An 8,015-nucleotide genomic window follows, 5' to 3' on the forward strand; every position below is an offset into this window, starting at 1 on the left:
AAGCATGATGCTTCTCCAATATACTATTGATAATCTTCTGAAAAGAACTAAATGAATGATTGGATTAATCATTGCAGCTGTCCTGGGGATCATAGCCATAATTGTAACTGCTGCAACCGCTGGGGTTGCACTTCGGCAACGTGTTCAGACGGTTGACTTTGTTAATAACTGGCATTCTAATTCATCAAAATTGTGGACCACTCAAAGACGGATAGTGAAAATAATGCACATTGACTGACTTGCAACAAGCAGTTATTATGCAAGGAGATCAAATTGTTAGTTTGAAACATCAAATTTCTACAAAATGTGATTGGAATACAACTGGATTTTGTGTTACTCCTATACCTTATAATCATACTTACTTTCCCTGAGATAATGTTAAAATACATTTGTTAAATCATGGTAATATGACTCAAGAAATATTAGACCTTCAACAGCACATTACTGATACTTTCCAGAAACAATTACAAGTATTAAGTGGTTCTAATCTATTGGAAAGCATTGCAGATGGAATAAGTAGTCTGGACCCGATAAATCAGTTTAAAAATTATAGTGGTTCCACTGCTCCATTTACAATAATTGTATTGTGTTTGTTATTTGTGTTTTGTATAGTCTGGAGAAGAGCTACCCGAAAACGTCAACGTGCTCAACAGAAATCAGCAGTCTTCTCATTAATGTTACAAAAGATGCAAGCTAAACAAAAAGGGGGAAATGTAGACACCCCAGCAGGTAACTTTGCTGTAGTTTAGTTTCTGCTTAAGCTTGATTTATAACCAAAACGCATCTAAGAGAAAAGAAAAATATGTTTGCTGCTTAAGTTTGATTAATAGCCAAAACCAATCTAATAGAAAGAACAATATGTGTTAATTCCTGGAATCTGGTGTCAGTTATGAACAGTGTGCAACAGGAGCTGCAAACAGTTTTTGTGATCCCTCTGAGGCAAACCCAGACAAGGAACATGCTGTGAAACTCACATAACCAGATGATTTGACTTAACACAATGGAAACAGAAGAAACATATCTAGTTCGCTGTTGGTTGATTCGTTTAAAAAGTACATTTAATAATTATTAACCAATGATTGTTTTACCACTTGCTGTAACCTGATAAAGACGCAGAGGCACACTGACTCGTTGCTTAGTCTCCAAAGGAAGTCTAAGCCCTCTGCATTAAACGTCATTTTGACTCGGTTTCTCATTTTTGCAGTCTCCAATTGCAACATTAAGGTATGCATTTTGGTCAAGACTGTGGTCTATTGCTGTGAATGTTTCATATGAACTTAAGAAGTGCATTTTGTTCTTTGGTACAGAGCATTCTATAAATGTAAATTAAATCGATTTGCTTTACTGTGCTGTTCAGGTCAACTGTATCCCTACTGATTTTCTGTGTGCTTGATCTATCTTACTGACAGAGGGGTATGGAAGTTTCCAACTGCAGTAGACACAGGTAAATTGACAGTCTTGTTACATGCACACACATTAAGGTTTGTCATGCTTTCTTGTAGAGGAGAAATTCCCCTAATAACTTTCCTTGTCTGTAATCTGTGTAGTCTGAAATTAATATAGCTACTCCATCTTTGTTTTGATTGGTGTTAATACAACATGTCTCTCTATTCTTCACTTTTAAGCTTTATAAGTCCTGTTAATTAAATTGGATTTTGTAGACTACATATAGTTTGGACTTATTTGTTCACTTTGACAATGTTTATAATTAATCTCAATCTTTTAATGTTTTTATAGTATTCATATTTAAGTGTTGTTTATATAGTTGGATTTGTATATACTATACTTGTAACTTTTTCTGTACATCACGTTTACTCATTTTCTCCCTTCTCTAGTTTTAATCAAGCATTTTATTTGATTCCATTTTATCTCCTCTCTTAGCATATGATAAAAGCTTCCCTTAAAAAAATTAGTCCTGCCCTAGAGTTTATGAGATACATGTTAAGATAATGTAAGCCCACCAGCAAATAGTAATCTATACTTCATGTATAGTGTAGAAATATAAAAGAATCCCCCTTCCAGTTACTTGTAACATTGCTGTCATGCATTTAACTTATCCCTATTTAATACTTACCAAAATATCACTACTATTATTGCTTCTAACACAGTTATCTTTCCTATCTACTATGAAGTAGAAAAATAAAATGTACTTATTATTTTTATTCCTTTTCAGGTATTTTTGCTGTCTTTAAACTCAACTTTATGAACTGTATCATTTTTCTTCTAAATAATTTAACATTTATTCTAGGACATGTCTGTACGTGATGAATTTCTTCAATTTTGGTTTTCTGAAAAAGTGTTTAGTTTTCTTCACTTTTGAAGGAAAATTTTCCTGGATATAGAATTATAAGTTGGTGTGTTTTTCTTTTCTCCTTTCAAAACTTTACATTTTTTACTACACTCTCTTGAATGTTTACTGATGGATTTTCCAATGAAATTCTCATCCTTTTCATCTATATGGAAGGTGTATTTTTCCCTCTAGCTTCTTTTAAAATTTTTCTCTCTGCCTTGTGTTTTCTGCAATGTGAATATGATATGCCTAGGAGTTTTTTTTGTTTTGTTTTTATTTATTCCTATTTGGTATTTTCTGAGTGTCTTGTAGCTGTGGCTTTGTGTCTGTCATTGATTTTAGAAAATAATCTGCTATTACTTAAATATTTCTTCTGCTCTATTCTATGTTTTTTCTTCTGTTATTCAAATTATGCATATGCTATGACTTTTTATCTCACAATAATAAGATGTTCTGCTCTCTTGGATTTTTCTTTCATTAGTTTTTCTGTTTGACTTTTAGTTTGGGGAGTTTTTATTGACCTTTCCTCAAGTTCACTGATTCTTTCCTTGGCTGTGTCTAGTCTACACATAAGCCCATCAAAGGCATTTTCAATTATCTTAAAGAGTCTTTTTAAATTTCTAGGATTCCTTTATATTCTTTATTAGAGTTTCCATCTCTCTGCCTACATAACCCATCTGTTCTTGCATGTTGTCTACCTTTTCCATAAGAGTCCTTAACATTTTAATCATAGTTATTTATTCATCAGCTGCTATCTGATACTTCTGAAATCTATTTTATATCAGAGTCTGGTTCTGAAGCTTGTTTTGTCTCTTCAGATTGATTTTGCCTGCCTTTTCCATATATTATGTACTCTTTTCCTGAAATGAAGACACTGTATTGGGTAATAAGATCTGAGGTAAAAATAGGCCATTAGTGTGAGGTTTTATATTAATTTGATAAGAAGTTGGTCTGTATTCAATGTTTGCTGTAGCTTTATACATCACAGGCTTCAGTTGCCTCTTATGTTTCTAGTTTTTGTCTTTCCTGTTGTGTTTGGACTTCCTTAATAATTCTTTGTCAGATAGAGCTTGTGTCTTCCAACTCTTCCAGTTGTGGTCCAGTTACTTTACTGTGGTACATTGTTGGTGTGATGGAAAGTTGTGAAGAAAGGAAAGTGTCATATAATCTTATGACTATGTCTTAGGCTTGTAGTGTACCAGTGTCCCTGAGCTCTGGCCTTAACTATTGTTTCTTAGATTTCCCCCTCCTTATGTGAGACAACAAAGCCAAGGCGGCTGGAGTCAGAGAACTTCACTTTCTCCAAGGTGGGATAAGGATCTGGTAAATTGTTTTCCCCTGGCGAGTAGAACTTTTCTATGGACAATACTTTAGGTTTATTTGACATTGTTTACTCTCCCCTTCCCCCTGATAGAATCTTCTCTGTGTGAACCTAGTGGGTTTCCAAAAACTAAAACTCATGGAAGTGTTGGTGCCTTCCTCACCTGAGGCCACCCAGAAATTTCAAGCTCTCATACTAGTCCACACTCAGCTTACAGAAATTCATTCAAATGCCAGTTTATGGCTCCAGTAGCTTCTGCTGCAGATAATCTGACTTTTGTTGTGAATCTGCATTTGCCTCTGTCTCTCCAGATTTCAGGGTGGCAGCTTTTCCTGAAACCTCAGTTCTCTGATGGGTCCAAGAAAATCATTGATTTTCATCTTATTTGTCCTTTTCCTTGTTTTAATGATGGGTGTGAAGACTTCCGAGCTATTTTATGATGGAGCTGAAGTCTGAAGTCTGCAAGTACCCCCTATTTAAGAAATAAATAGAATATGTAATCAAAACCCTCCTTTGAAAGACAACTGAGATCCAGGTGGCTTCACTGCTGACTCCTACGCAATATGTATGGATAAAATAATACCATTCTGACAGAAGCAGCTTCAAAAATAGAGGAAGAGTGAGTATTTTCCAAATTATTTTACAGGGTTAGCATAACTGTAGTTTCAAATTCTGATGCAGATACTAAAATAAGACCAAATTAACCAATATGCCATGAAGTGAAGATATGAATTCTTAAGCAAAATTTTGTTAAGTTGAATACATCAGTAAATGCAAAGGATAACACCTCATGACTAAGTGTGTTTGGCCAAAGATATAGGTTGGTTCAACATAGAAAATCAACTGATATACTTCACATCAGTAATGGAATAAAAGAATAATGATATAATCATCATAAAACAGATGCAGGAAAAAATGAAAAGTTTCAACAAACACTCATTTTTTTAAATGTCAGCCAATAAAGAATAGAACAAAATGCCTTCAATCTGATGAAAGGTGTCTATGAGAATTGTATAGCCAATATTATACTTAATGGTAAAATGTGGAAGGCAAGGATGGCCACTCTTATCACTATTGGAGAGTAGATCTTTCTACTACTATTTATAATATTATGTACTACTATTTGTAATAGTATTTAAATACTATTTCACTTTAGTATTTAAAAACCTAGCTAATTCAATAATGCAAGAAGAAGAAATAAAATGCACAAAGATTGGAAAGAACTAAGAAACAATGTCATTTTTAGATGACATCATTGCATACACTGAAACTGCTATGAACTGAGAAAAATAGATATAATACATGGCTACAGGAGGGCATGGAATACAAGGTCAATAATTTTTTTAATGTACTTCTATATAAAAATTATGATATGAAATAAAAATACCTTTTTAAATTATATTGAGATTTTAAATAATGGGTGTAAAAACAACAACAAATGTGTCAAATCAGGAATTGGTTAGCAAATAAGGAAAATAAGAAATTGCTGGGCCTCTGTGGTTATCCAGCCCATACCCTGTTTTAATTAATAAGCTTTTATTGGAATACAGCCATGTTTATTGGTTTATATATTGCTATGCCTGCTTTCCCATTATAACACTGAGGAGTTCTGGCACAGACTGCTTGGAACAATAATTATGCCTCTTAAAAATTTTACTGACTGCTATGCTAGGCCACTACACTGAAAAGTAAAAAATTATTTCTGAGGTGAGGAAAGCAAACTTACAGCAATGGAAAGATATACTATGCTTATGGCTAAAAAGACTCAAAATTATTGAGATGGACATTTGTCAAATAGGTATATTGATTCAAGAACACCAAAACAAAAATCTCATCAGGATTTTTAAAGGAGTACATGAGTTAGTCATAAAATTTATATAAATATATAAACTTGAGAAGGATGTAGAACACCTGAAAATATACTGAAAAATAAGAATAACATGATAAGATTGAAATGACCAGATATCAAGATTTCTATGAATCTACAGAATTTTAGACAATGTGCTATTGGACAATGGGCAGACAAAGTTGATCAGGGGTTACCAAACTACAACCCATGGATCAAAATTGGCACACTACGTATTTTTGAATATGCTGGGAGCAAAGATTTATTTTTTCATTTTCAGATGCTATAAACAAATAAAAAGAATAATATTCCATGCCACACAATGGTTATAAGAAATGTAAATTTCAGTGTACACAGATAAAGGTTGACTGGGGAATAACCCAACAGAAAATAAGCACTGAAACTCACCACCCTCTGTTTCCACAATCAAATATTTTGGCATTGGAGTATAAACTACTCATCTTACAGGCTGGCAAACCATGTGGGTTTGGTGGGGTACACAGTAGCACAGAGGAATGGATTTCAAACAAATCTCTGATTCTACTGCACTAGATTATGTATGCACAAATTCCATTGTCTGTGTTTCTCTTAGAAGAGATATGGGTCAAGATAATGATGTACTGGCTTTCTCCTTCCCTGCTTTTTTTCCTAGAGTAACCAAGGTACAGTAATCTAGACAGTGTGGTATTGGGATAGGGATAAACCAGTGCTTAATGGGACCGAAATGAGAGTGCAGAAATAGAACCATATGTTATGGTCAGTTCCTTCTACAGTAAGGTGCCAAGGAGTTCGATGAGGAAAGTTGAGTTTCCTTCTACAAATAATGTTAGAATCCACTGAGGAAAAATGAAAACTAAAAATGAAACCAATATCATTGGAAAAACATGCAGAAATAATTTTTTAAATGAATCTAAAACTAAATGTAAAAGTTAGAAACAATTCTTCTGAAGGAAAACTTCAGTGAATATCTCTGAATGAATATCCTTGACCTTTGCCTAGGCCAAGATGTCTTGGACAGGACAACAATGGTACCTATTGAAGAAAGACTCAACAAACTGAACTGTTGAAAATGTATGACATTGTTCTTCCAGTGAAACTATCAACACACCTAATGAACTAAAACTAACAAAAGATTACCATACCAAACCTTGGTGAGGATACGGAGCCATTAAAACACTCATAAATGTGGTCTTTGTCTTTCTCTGTCTTACTTATTTCACTTAGCATAATACCCTCTAGGTGGATCCATAGTGTTGCAAATGGCAACATTTCATTCTTCTTTATGGTTGAATAATATTGCATTGTATATATGTACCACTCCTTCTTTACTCACTCATCTACTGATGGACACTTTGGTTGCTTCCATATCTTGGCTTTTGTAAGTAATGCAGCAAAAAACAAAGGGGTGCGTATAGCTTTTTGAATCACACATTTTGTTTTCTTTGGGTAAATTCCCCGAAGTGGAATTACTGGGTCAAAAGATGTTTCTATTTTTAGTTTTTGAGAAACCTTCATACTGCTTTCCATAGTGGCTGCACCAATTTACACTCCACCAGCAGTGTACGTGGGTGCCTTTTTCTGCACATCCTCAACAACAATTGTTATTTATTTTCTTCTGGGTAGTAACCATTCTGACTGGTGTGAGGTGATATCTCATTGTGGTTTTGATTTGCATTTCCCTGATGATTGATGATACTGAGCATCTTTTTATGTGTCTGTTGGACATTTGTCTATCTTCTTTAGAAAAATGTCTATTCAGGTCCTCAGCCCATTTTTTAGTTAGATTATTATTTTTTGGGGTGTTGAGTTGTATAAGACAAAAACCATATGACTTCACTTATATGTGGAATGTAAAGAAAACAAAGCAAATGAACAGACAAACAAATGAATGAAGCAGAATTAGATTTGTAGGCACAGAGAAGAGATTGATGGTTGCAAGAGTCTGGGGTGGTGGTTGGGAGGGGTGGGTGAGGTAGGTGAAGGTGAAAAAGAGGCACTGAATTTCAGTTACAATATGAATTAGTCACAGGGATGATAGTATGCCATAGGGAATACAGTCAATAATATTGTAATATATTTGTATGTTGACAGATGGTAGCTCCACTTACTTGGGGGAGTATTTAATAATGTAGATAATTGTTGAAACACTATTTTGTACACCTGAAACCAACATAGTATTGTATCAACTGTACCTCAAGAAAATTCATACACTTCTGGTATAGAATCACTTTTGATAGCTGTTTGTAGTATTTTAAAATAGTGAGGCATACACTTATCACCATATGACCTACCTATCTCACCGCTAGGTATTTATCCAAGAGAAATAAAGACATATGCCCATGCAAAGACACAAACGTGAATATTGATGGTGGCTTGATTCATATGACTCCAAAGTGGGAAACAATCCAAAGGGCCATCAATAGATAATGCAAAAAACAAAATGTGGACATCCATACAATAGAATAATGCTCAACAATGAAAGAGAATGAGGTACTGACACATTCAATAACATAGTTGATATTCAAAATTATTATACTGAGTGAAATAAGAACACAAGA

At 34.1% G+C, this 8,015-nt stretch overlaps 1 long non-coding RNA gene across 1 annotated transcript; it reads left to right on the top strand.

Moving 5' to 3' along the window:
• Nucleotides 1–1,092: 1,092 nt before the first annotated feature.
• LOC118967894 (uncharacterized) lies at nucleotides 1,093–6,640 on the top strand. Its single transcript, XR_005055219.2, has 3 exons — nucleotides 1,093–1,224; nucleotides 4,032–4,230; nucleotides 6,457–6,640. It is a non-coding gene; the product is annotated as an uncharacterized lncRNA (long non-coding RNA).
• Nucleotides 6,641–8,015: the final 1,375 nt, after the last annotated feature.

The sequence above is a fragment of the Manis javanica genome, chromosome X (genome assembly GCF_040802235.1).
Source record: "Manis javanica isolate MJ-LG chromosome X, MJ_LKY, whole genome shotgun sequence".
In the NCBI taxonomy this organism is placed as follows: Eukaryota; Metazoa; Chordata; class Mammalia; order Pholidota; family Manidae; genus Manis; species Manis javanica.